This window comes from Chinchilla lanigera, unplaced genomic scaffold (genome assembly GCF_000276665.1).
Source record: "Chinchilla lanigera isolate Chin_1 unplaced genomic scaffold, ChiLan1.0 scaffold00048, whole genome shotgun sequence".
NCBI classification, from domain to species: Eukaryota; Metazoa; Chordata; class Mammalia; order Rodentia; family Chinchillidae; genus Chinchilla; species Chinchilla lanigera.
The window spans coordinates 4,000,611-4,013,077 of NW_004955449.1; the positions used below are offsets into that span (position 1 = coordinate 4,000,611).

The 12,467-nt window shown below is 46.0% G+C and overlaps 1 protein-coding gene across 1 annotated transcript in view; it reads right to left on the minus strand.

The window, feature by feature from the left end:
* Positions 1 to 1,240, minus strand: part of Gad1 (glutamate decarboxylase 1 (brain, 67kDa)) — a 37,845-nt gene extending 36,605 nt beyond the window's left edge. The window contains exon 1 of the mRNA XM_005393242.2: positions 1,055 to 1,240. The gene's annotated coding sequence lies outside the window, so the exon portion shown is untranslated. The remainder of the gene's footprint in view (positions 1 to 1,054) is intronic.
* Between the last annotated feature and the right edge of the window lie 11,227 nt (positions 1,241 to 12,467).

A 12,467-nucleotide genomic window follows, 5' to 3' on the forward strand; every position in this document is an offset into this window, starting at 1 on the left:
CTCAGTGCGTGATCTCCCAGCCCAGCCGCGATAAGCTCCATTGCGCTCTCGGCAGCCGGCGTGCGGGCAGGAGGGGGGCGGGGAGGGCACGTCTGGTTCTGTGTCTGGTTCCCGTTGTTGTGTCTGGCTAATTCCCTGGAAAGAAGGAGGCTAACTGCTCTAGGACCGGGGACTTCGATGAGACAAGATGAGAGGAAAAGAAGGTTCATAGCTTTACGCTTCTCCCTCGGACTTGGCCAGGTAAAACCAGAGTCACCTTGCACTCCCAGACAGCCAGAAAGCAGCGGGTCAGAATCTCGCTCCTCTGCTGCTTGTCCCACCCGGTTTTGAGACACCTCGAAGCCCAAGGCGAGGCTCTGTCCCAGTTTCCGTGTTTTGCTTCTACCTAGCCCCGTAAATTCGCTGTACAGAACCGGAGAGAGTGGGGGAGGTAAGAAAGGAGACTGTCACCGAGGAAACGAACTTGCGCCCAAAGCGCAAGAGGTGGCGAAGGAAGGTCAGTGCGCAGCGCCGCTGCTAGGTGCTCGGCGCTGGCGCGATGGCGTCCGAAGGCCGCGGGACAGAGTGCGGGCTGATCTCGGTAAATCTCAGGCTCGTCAAGGGGGAGCCTACCGGCCAGAGCCTGCACACCCTCGGGCGGGCCTCGAGCCTGGCCGCGCGCGCACTCTCGCAGGAACGCGGGAGAGGCAGAACGCTGCTCCTGGGGAAGTAACAGGTTATCACTCTTAGTTGAACCTTCGGCTGCATCTACCAGGCATCTTCTGGAGAGACGGGCGCTCACAGCCAGGCAGCGCAGGGGGAAAATGCTCTAGTCCTACTTCAGCGCGAACCCCAGCCTCTGGGCGTCCTCCCGGCAAGGCTCTGAAGCGCGCGGAGGGCAGGGGTCCCTGCGCCGCACACCACCCGAGAGCCCGGACCCGGGCGGGCGGGCAGCTCGGCTGCAGGAGGTGAGTGTGGGTGACGGGCGTAGACTGAGAGCAGCCGCGTGCAGGCTGAGAGGACCCCGCGGAACGGCCGCGGCTGGGCGCGGGGAAGTGGTCGCGCGCGTACTCACCTCGGTTCGGTGACCGCAAGCCGGACGCTCCAGCCGTTCGTTCGTCTGCGCAGCGTCCAGCGATCCTCCCGGCTCCGCTGTGCTCTGTCACAGGCTTATCCGCCCGGCGTCACCTCCAGCTGCTTCCTCGCTCTCGCCACCCCCGTCCGGCACGCGAGCGCCTGGAGGAGAAGAGCAGATCCGGAGAGGCTGCGCCCCGCTCCGGGGAGGGGGCGGGGTGGGGAGGCGGGGACGCTCGGCGGGGGAATCACGAGGCCGCTGCTCGCGGGGGCAGCTCGTCGGCGGAGCGGCGGGGCTCCTTTGCAGGTGCCTGGCCGCCTCGGGAGCTTTATAGGGCGATTATAAATCCAGCTCACGGGTTTGCGTCTAGAAAGGGGGAAAAAAAGGTCCTGTGAGTAATCCAGAACATACTCAGCCCGCTCTTTTTTTTTTTTTTTTAAATAGGTTGTCGGTGAGAGGAGGGAAAAGATAATTCCTACGAAGAATTCCGCCTGGCTGAGCATCTCTTCTTTCCTCCCCCTCCCCTAGTTTGGAGACTAGAGCAGTGGCTTTGCCTCATTTGCTTTCCCCGTGATTCCCCCCGATCTGCGACCACACAACGCTTCGTTGAGCAAAATCGCTCTGGGTGGCGTCCTCGCCGGCTCCCTAGTGAGCCAGGAATGCTCACTAAAGGCAAAGGAGGTAGAGAGGAGGGGTCTCCATCTCTTCGCTCCAGTTTCCTGTTGCAGCTCGCAGTGTCCCCAAAGTGCCTCTTCAGAGCACAGCTACCTGGTGCCACCAACGGGAAAGGGCCCCTCCTTTCCCATTCTCTATGCGCTCCCTCCCGCAGTGGTAGGAAAAAAATTCCTCCTGATGGATCACGTCTGAAGGTTAATAACACGCACGAGCGCCGCTCCACACGCATGGGGAACTCCAGCACAAGGGAGGTGTCCCAGTCCCTCTGCTCATTCCCTTTCGATTTCACGCCCTTTAAAGATTCTTTCTTTGCAATATCTGCGCACTTAATGAATGACTGCGTTGGATAAGTCCTTTACTGTAAAAAGCCATTGACGGAAAATCGCCCACCAGAGGGCGCCAAGCGCCCAGAGACCGAGACTCCCGGTGCTCGCCGGTCGTTGGTCTGGCTCCCCTGCCAACACCTGGCGGGGCTGGTCAGGCTCCGTAACCCCCCTGTCTCTTCAAGCCTTCCTTCAGCCACATTTGTCTCTAGTTTATGTCCTCCTTTCTTCTCCTTCAGTTACCTTAGGGCAAAACAAACTTGATCTCTTGCGAGTCTGGGGGACACCGCGTATTAACGATTGCTTTACTTATTTCCACAGTGATTTTCCCCAGCTGAGTTGCAGACAGTAGGGTTTATGTACGTGCATGCATATCTGCGTCCTGGCTGGTTTACCTGAGGCCTGTCCTTTCTCTCTGAATATCATCGCTTTTCATCACGACGCAGTGGGAAACGCCAAAAAATCTTATAAATCGCGGAAGATTTTGTAAGAGAGATTGAAGATTCCTCCCTGGGAAGATATAGTCCGATTAGTAAGAGGAATCTCCAGAAGTCTGAAATCACGGCGTTGCTTTTGGTACTCAAGAAAATGCTGTCCCCCTTTTCCCACCTTACAGTAAAAGCCTGGACACTTTTTAAGAATACAAAAGCATCTTGAACTACAGGGTACAGGGTACCCCAGGAACAGGAACTAGGGGCTGGGCCCTGCGTGTGTATTGATGGGGGTAACCATACCGCATAGGAAGTGTCCCCGCAAACTTTTAGCCTCACTGAGCCCCTTGAAACGCACAGTTTACAGTGAGGTAAATTCAGAATTTCACCCACGCTCCCTCCTCCTCCAAGCTTCCCTAAAGAGGTGCTCGCACGGATCAGGGAGCTGGATATTGGGACTAAGTCTGAAGACCACTGACAAGGAGACCCGAGAGGAGGGAGGTGCCAGACCTCAGTGCCCCCGGGTGTCCTCTGTCCCACGTCGGTGCTGGCATGCTCTCTGTTCCCTCGACCTTCTTCCAAAACCGGAAATTTCCTGAAAAGGAAGTTGCATTTAGTTCACCTGTGGCACGAGATTCCGACATTTCCAAACACTTCCTCCTTTGGTTCCAGAATCCAGCACACTTCTCACCTCTGCCGTTTTAGCCAAGGAAATAATCTCGGAAAAATACTTGTCTACAGGATTAGATATCGCACATTAGAGCTAGCTTCATCCTCCTTGGAGGACATCTCTTTCTCCTTTGTGTTGGGGGGGGATGAAGTCTTCTTGTCCTTAATTTTAAAATGTTTAATTACATACTAGTAGCCAATTTATTGAATGGACACTTGAATTGAATAGACCCACTGTGTACCAGACATTGCTCTGCTGGAGTTTGCACTGTCTCTTTAACTTATGGTACCCCTGTACTCGTGGAGTTGACGTTCCAGTGAGCCAAGGAGATTAGCAGATAAAGGGACTCATGACTTTGATTTCCAGTTGTGTCCCACTCCAACTCACACTCATGGGCCTAGCGAGGAGAAATAACGAATTGAACGCCTGGAAATCCACCCAGTTCCGCCAGTGTAACGAGTTTGAGGCGCAGCGGCGCTGTTTCAGCACCAAGGACAGAGCCAGCGGTGGGGACCCGCTCGCCGACCTTTCCATGGCCTGGCGGTGCTTGGCCGCCCGGTGGGCTCGCCCCCGCCTTCCTCCCTCTTGGCAGTCATTGCTGTATTTATTTTGCCTGGTTGAGGGAGGTGGAGTATTTCGCCCACTCCTGTCTTCCCTTGGTAAGAATTTGTATTGGGGGCAGCTCTGGTTGTTATTGAGCTCTTTAACACGTTTAGAACACATATTTTTATTTGTGTCTGTCACTTGTCTTTTAATCTTGATTCTCTCTGGGCGGGGGGAGATCCTCGGGGTGATGGGGGTGGAGAAAAGAATCCTCTCCAGGGACTGGAACTGGTCGTGAAGGCTGGCCCGGAAGGGAGCGGTGTCTGTCCAGCTGTTTCGTTTGCATTTGAGCTAAGGTTTAGCGCTTTGAAGAAATGGAAAAGGAAGGGGTTATGTTTTCCCTCCGGTCGCTCTGTCCTGGCGTGGGGGTTTGCGAGACTTCGCCCCTGCAGCTCCATCCTGGCTGCCAAGAACAACATTCCCTTAGGACAACCAGCTGGGACTGGAGAACACGACCCTCTGCCCACACCGGTCACAGTGCCCTTCTCCTTGGATGTTTACAGATGCTCCAGATGTATTTGGGGCCATTGCTTTCTCCCAAAAGACCGGTGGGTGGGAGGAACTTGAGACATGGAAACTGCCCCTTAGTCAGCCTCCAAGGGGCGCCCCCCCAAATGTTCTCTGTCAAGTTGAGTAGATAAGAAACATCAGTCTTTCTATTTCGGCGCACTTAGCCTTGTTAGTCACCAGGAAGGGTACTTTGGAGTCACCGTGTTAGTTCATTTTAGCTTGCTCTTCAAGGTCTATTTTAAGTATCTAATTGATGAAAAAAAAAATAAGTCAAGGCTCACCGTTTAAACGTCTGTTTACCGAGATGAAGACTGGGGAAACGTTGCTTAACTTTATTTATATTCAGCTTTTTTTAAGCTGAATATTTGGAAACTGATATATTTGGAAACTTTAAAGATAGTTTCCGAGTCACTCTGGCTTTCATTGGAGGACCACCACTAAGTCTTCATCCCAACACACTACACAACCCTCGCGCCAGGGAGGCTGGGAGACGGAAAGGGTTAAAAGAGTGTGCGGGCAGGAGAAGGGAAGCGGAATTCTAGCCAGAACAGAGAGGACTGGGGATTGCAATCATTCCTTCTATAGAAGACAGCTGAATTCTTCAGATAATTGCCCCATGGTCCTTCTCTGATGCTTCAGAAAGTGAAAATATTCTACCATAGTGACATAAATCAAGGGGGACTGGGTGATTTATGTTTGGGTAAATCGCCTTGTGCAAATCTTAAAACGCCCAATTCGGGCTATTCCGAACACGAACACAAAGTGACCACCAGGTGGCGATAATTACAGTTTCTGAGAAGAAACAAGGGGCTGCGCAAGGAAGCCATTCTTCAAGGAAGCACGCAACGTTTCCATTTTACATTAATCCCTGCCGTTTTTCACAAAGCGGGGTCTTTTTATATGTTGTGAAACGCTCCAGACGTGACGTAAAACACCCATGGTTGTTGTTTCTTTGGAGAAACAGAAAGGGATGATGCATGCTATCTATTTCTTCCCCCACATAGCTGCATCCTGAGGTAGACTTAAAACGTGAACCCTTTTGTATTATCAAGAAACTGTTTCATTACAAAACCAGAAGCCAAGGAAACAGCAGATTTGGACTGCAATTCAGGCAGGGAGCTCTAAAGATGAATCTGTATTTTCTGCTCTCAGCGAAAACTAAGGCCAAGTCTATCTTTTCTGCAAAGAGTGAGTGGGATGCAAGAAAGATGATTTCTAACCCAAGATTCCTTTATCAAAAGAGAGTATTGAATGGGAGCCTATGAGGTAGTACTATTCCTCCATTTCTTTTAGTTAAAAGCTCTTGAGCTCTTTAAAACAACAGACAATCAGTTGCCATTCCAGACTTGTGTGTCTGGGACTGTTTGTGAGATGGTTCTGAAAGGTCCTGATTTGACTGGAGAATCTATAACTTAAACTTCTATTTTAGATTAGGTTTCTTTCCTAAGCATGGCAAGTAACTCAGGGGAGAAAACCGGAACCTTCCCAGGAGGGATTCATCACAGGGTCACCAGCCCAGTGCCCTATATGCGAAGAACTTACTATGAAAGGGCCCACTGAAATGGATGTGAGTCATTCCCATGTGTTTCCTAACAGTCAGAAGCTCACTCTTTCTATCCTCAATTGACACACCAAGCACTGTTTTCTTCGACCATGACTGAGCTAAGGATCTTTTGATCTATATAACCTGAAGATACGGCCCATAAATATGAGGATTAAATGAGAATCATTTCCTCACTCGGGTTATGAGCATGTTGTCTCAACCTCATAACCATGGGCAAGCATCAGAGCAGGGGAGACTTAGAAGTTCCTCTCCCTAAACCTGGACAATATACTCTCCTCCCCGGGCCCTCCCCTTGATGTTGGGTTTGGTCTTGTGATTTTCTAGACCATTGGAATGCAGCTGCCCTGCAAACCCATGAGTTTTGGGGGTGATGTGTTGTGCACTAATTTTGCAGCGATAGCTGATGGATACAGTCTTGCATACCAAGAAGGTCAAGGGGACCCAAAGTGGGAGTTTGGCTGCCTAGAATTGCTACTGTCGCTCTAATCTGGCCTAATGGTGGTGGTGATGGGGTTGGGGGAGAGACCTTTAGAGACTTCTCTATCTCTGTATCTATTTCCATCTTTTTGGTTTAGCAACATGACTAAGAGAAATAGTTATCCTCATATTATAAAGGTAAGAAATTAATCTCAGGGAAATTGTGCCATGTGTTTATTGTATGGATTCTTATTATCACCTGAGTGACTGTTTTATAGATGAGGAAATTTAAGTCCAGAAGATTACAGGCCTTCTAGGACTACACACTGGGTGGAAAGTAGGTAGGAAATTCTTCCATCAGCCCCAGTGCCCTGTGCACTGCTGCTGAGGCCTTCTAGTTCTGTCATAGAACAATGACCTTGGAAAAATCATTTAATTGACCAGGACTTGTGTAATAAGAGGGTTAGGATAGTAGATAAAACTAGATGAGGCTTCATTCATGTGAAACAATTTATTAAGAGTGAGGATCTTCCCACTGGAGAGTTATCTCTTGGTTTATTAAAAATTCTTTTTTTTTTTTTTTTTTTGTCTTTTTGAGGCAGGGTCTGCTCTGCGGTTCAGGCTGGCCTTGCATTCACTTTGTAGCCCAGGCTGGTTTCGAACTCTCAATGATCCTCCTGCCTCAGCCTCCCAAGTGCTGGGATTACAGGCAGAGGTTACTTTTTGATTCTACGTATCAACTGTCATTTAACTGTCACAAATCCTCTCATCAGTAAAATGGGAACTGATCGAAGCTCTGTGGGCCATCTTATTTGGTGTTCATAAAGCACTTTTAGCAAGTTCAACCATACCTGGTTAATGGTGTCCTGTAAATGTTCATTGCTGTCCTCCATCAACAGTGATTTTGATCTATTTTAACTTTTTACCCTTAAATGTTCAAGCTAAACATAACATTTATTTTGTAGCCTGTTTGTTTCAGCAGAGCTGTTGATCATCCCCTCGATGAGACTTGTCATCTTTCTCTTCACTGGCGGAGGTTGTTTAACCCACAGAGAAGTTTTGATTCACAAAGAAGAAAAGCTTCTGATGGAATATTCAGACTCACTTAGGAAGTAGTGAAAGTGAGCCAGCCTATGACATTTGCTCATAATTATAGGTTTCTACAGGATCCATTGTTTGGGCCTTTCCTGTTTTCCTACCTTCCTTCTTCCCTGCTGTAATCTCATCCTGTCTCACTCCTTTAAATATCACTTATATGATATTGACTCTCAAATACTTGCATGTTTATCAAACATGCCAGGTTCACATATCCAGCTGAATTCTCCATTATTTCTAACAGGCACCCTAAATTTAAAGTGTCCCAAATTTACTCCCAGTACATACTTCTCCGTCTGAGTAAATAACAACAGAGGGAACTCCCTCCTTCCACTTCTTATTGCTGATTCCTCCCTTTCAGTCTGTTGGTAGATTCTGTTGGGTCTACTTTGAAACTGTACAAACTTCTGGTCTGCTCTTACAGCAGTACCCCCCCATCTTCTCCCCCACATTCACAGAATGCAGTTCACAGGTCATAGTTACATTGTGCTTTTCTTTACCTCCAAGCCTCCAAGTGACTCCTTGCCTAAGAGTCAAAGCCAAAGTCTTGACAGCGCCTGCTTGGCCCTGTGGGGTCTGCTCTCCTGTCCTTTTGCTCTGCTCCAGCCACGCTGCCATCTTGAGCATTCTAGGTGTGCTCCCACCTCTGGGATCTTGCAATTACTAATCTGCTTGGGAAGTTCTCCCCCAGATATGCACAGGGCTTGCTCCTTGTCATTCTGGTCTTTCCTCACATGTTTACATTATCTTTTCTCAGTGAGGCCTTCCTTTATTCTTCTGTGTAAAATTGCATTGCTCTATCATGACACTCCCTTTCATTGTCTCCTGTTTTCCTCCATAAGGCTTCTTTTTCTAACTGCTTGACATATACTTTTGCTTATTTAGTGCTTCTTTCTTCACACTAAACTATAAGACGTAGGAGGACAGAGCGAGGTTTTTTGTCTTTTTATTTATTGTCTTTCTATTTATTTATTTATTGTCTTTCTATTTATTTATTTTTGTCTTTCCTTCATTTTTATTTTTTTTTTATTTATTTCAGTCCAGCACAGGACAGCCCCTGAACATTGCAACTATTTGATGCATATTTTGAGCACCTGAATTGACAATATAGTGCTAAAACCTGCAGGTGGGCATCTAGGTCCCTGAGCAGAGCTGGAAGCACCGGGAAACTGAAGGGTGAGTATGGTCAAGCTTTTGGGTCAGTTGCTTTATTTCCTATGTTTGCATTCAGATGAGGGGCGCAAAGAAACACGTCCCACCAAATTAGAGCCCCCAGGAGATCTCAGCTGGCCCATACAGGAACAGCCAGTCATACCAGTGCTTAAATCATTATTTTAACAGATTGTATAAAAATTCAACTTACCAGATTTTAGATGGAGACAAATTTCTCAAAGGTTTGTTTTTGTTTTAATGTGCTTTCTTCCTTCTCTGTGTTAACTTTCCTGTTCCTAAGATCAATTTTATTTGTATTTTCTTTTATGTTTCTGTCAAAAATGCATCTATGGTTCTTCTAAACTAATATGAAATTATTAAAGAAAGTTTTAGATTTAAAATGGTGTTTCCAGAACTATGTTGAATGGGAGTGGTGACAGTGGACATCCTTGTCTTGTTATTGATTTTAGAGGGAAAGCTTTCAGTTTTTGTCCATTTAGTATGATGTTGGCTGTTGGTTTGTCATAGATGGCTTTATTGGATTGAGGTAAAGTCCATCTATGTCAATTTTCTGTAGGGCTTTTACCATGAATAAGTGTTGGACCTTATCAAAAACTTTATGTCTGTAGTTTATTGAAAGGAACAATTAATGCTTAAAATTTTCTTTTCGCTTGACCAATTTTGCATGCTTGTATCTGGTAATCAGAATGACTGATTTGAAGACAACAATATGCAATAGAAGAACCATTGTTGAATTCCTACTACCTTGTATGATAAAGCTTTGCATTGTTTGCAATGGTTTTTATTACTTGTTATTATCTTTGATTGTTTGATCAATCTTATATTTTTACATCTGGTGAACTAAGCACTTCATTGAAGATAACAGTATGCACTGTAGCAACCATTGTAACCATTCCTATCATTTTGTTTTAAGGTCATATAACATTTTTGTTTTTTTTTTTTGTCTTCATTGATGTTGTTTTGTTAGTTTTTTTTCCCTCTTTAAAATAAAAAATAAAATAAAATGATGAACCCGCTGGGGATATACCTCAGTGTCACAGTGCCTGCCTGGTAAGTGCAAGGTCCTGACTTCAATTCCTGGTACCAAAATAAAATAAAATAAAATAATGAAACATGAGAACTTATCACCAAAATATAATCATGGTCAATATTTTCACAAACCCCCTAGGATTTCTCCTTATCCTATGCATTAATTAATGTGGAAGCTTTTGGCCCATGGAGCAGATATTTAAACACTATATTCATAACAGTGTTACAACAGCTTAAAGATGGAAGCAATCCTGGTGTCTATCAATGGATGAATGAGTGAACAAACTCTGGTGTATAGTGGAACATTATTTAGCAATAAAAAGGGATGGCACATTGATAAGTGCTACCACATGGTTGAACTTTGAAGACATTATGCTAAGTGAAACAAGCCCGTCACCAAAGGACTTTTATTGAATAGTTCTTATATACAGTACCCACAGTAGTCAAGTTCATAGAGACAAAGCAGAATGATGGCTGGAGAGGAGGAATTAGGAGTAGCCATTTAATGGCACAGAGTTCCAGCTAGGAAAGTGAGAAAGTTCTTGGGATGATGGTCGCACAACATTGTGAAAGTACTCAGTGCCCCTGAAGTGTACAATTAAGGGGGCCAAAATAGTAAATGTGTGTTGTGCATACTTTGCAGCAACAATGGAAATCTTTTAGTGAAGACTGGGTGTGATGGCGTGTACCTGTAGTCCTAGCTACTCAGGAGGCTGAGGTGGGAGGGTTGCTTGAATTTAAGAGTTAGAGACTAGCTGGGCAACAGAGATGCTGCCTCAAAAACAAAATGAAATAAAACAAAACTTATAGTTATAAAAGCTATATATCCATGACAAAAAAATTTGAGAATAAACAAAAGCACACATTTTATCTGCTTCCCTTTGTCAACTGAGCAACCCTGAGATGAACCATTTTGACCAGTTTCGTATTTCTACTTACACTGCACCTGAAAGCAGGATCCACCAGTTCTCTTTCTTTGACTTTTGGTGGGCATGAGCCCTTGGCACCTGAGGGTAACCTAAGAGTCAGTTTGTTTCACACAGTCTCAAGGGATGTTACTGACAATATTATGCTTACTGTGTTCTGGCAGACACATCAGACATCAAACATACTTTCAACTGCAAATAATAGAAAACCCAAAGCAAAATAGTTAAAGTGCTAAGAAAATTTGTGGTGATCTGACAATAATATTGGGTGATTGAGCCCTGAAAATGTTGTCAAGGATCAAATTCTTTTCCCCTCTGCCCTGCCGCCCTTAGCATTGCCTCCGGTTCTCAGATGGCTGCCAGTAGCCAAGAGCACTACGCTTGTTCTTGTTCACATCTCATTCTTGCTCATGCTCCATTGGCTAAAATGGGCTTAGATGGAAGCCCATGCCTCGTAAACGGGCGGTGCTTCCATGATTAATGTAGATTCATAATCTAGGGTGGAGCTGATGAAGGTGAGAGAACCACAGTGTACGCTCCTGGCTGTCTCCTGGTGCACAAGGGCACACTTTGAACAAGGCTACACCTGTCTCATCTCCCATTGCTTCACCCGCCCCATGCTGCTATCCCAGCTGGGGTTTATTTGGCGTGCTAATCGGCGGGCTTTATCCTCTTCAGGGTGGCGGCTTACCTGTCCCATGAGCACCAGGCCCCCATGATGGAGACGCAGACCTGTAACATTACCACTGGAGCTAGGCGCTACTGTCCACCTGGTGCCATGACTCCATTCAAGTGCTCCCTCTTGACCAACATGAGTATTTCTGGCAAATTCTACAATTATGTATATCTTACTTGTCAACCAGATAAAGGAAAAATCCCACATTTTAGTGAAAGTAAATGCAGGTTCTCACCTCGTTCAGTATGTAAGGAAATGGGGGGCGTGGGCAGCTGAGGCTGTCACAGGTGGAGAGGAAAGGAGGCAGCTCTGACTTCACACTGGGACCGCTGGGGCTGTGTCCGGCTATAACTCATGGCAGATGTTAGGGTTATGCTGTATGCGTTTTCTAAGGCGTTAGGGAAAGGCCTTGCAAGATATCTGTCTTTTTCACTCTGTTCCTCTCTACTGACTTCTGAGGGAGGAAAAGCACAGCGTGAAGGGCAGTGCAGTAAATGACCTGAATTTGAATCCATCTGCCAATTCCCAGGTATGTGGTCTGTACAAAGTTATTTTCAACTTCTCTGGGCTGCAGTTTCTCATAATATATTGCAGAGAATAATATCTACCCTACACAGGTGTTGTATTAAAAACACAAACATGAAGAAACTTAACCCAGTGCCTAACTCATAACAGCCTATCAGTACATGTCACCATCTTTCCTACTAACTTCTTATGGGGTGGAGGTGGCTCCATAATCAGGTTAGCATTATCAGATTGGCAACTGGTGGGTTTCCTGGGGTGATGAGGAATATTCAGCCCAAACTAAAGTGAAAGCAGGTCATTCCTGAGATGTGTGTCAGCTAGACCTCTGCCACTATTTGGTTATTTACACACAGGGCTCTGGGAATTTACTGCAAATTAAAGGCTACCTGGAGGATCATATCTTTCTACCTTCATTTCTTTCAGCTATGCCTATCAGTCAGTGCAGCAAAATTGCTTCCTCTGAATGTGCAAAGGCCACAAATCCTTAATGAATAAACCACACCGCAAGCATTTGGAGTACGTCATGATATTGGGCTAACATACAAATAAAAGATCAGGATGGTTCCCTTCAACTCAGATTGGCACATTCATAAACAGATTGTTCTCATGCTTACCTTGGTTACCTTACAACCTAATGTGAAAGTGGGAGAGGTTCATTAAGGAATACAGAATCAGCAAAAGAATGTAGATCAATAATAAGAAGTATAAAGCCTTGTAAATGTTTCATGACAAGATAGAAATGTTTCTTTACCTTTTACTCCAGTTCTTTATTGGGGATATAAAATACATGCTATCA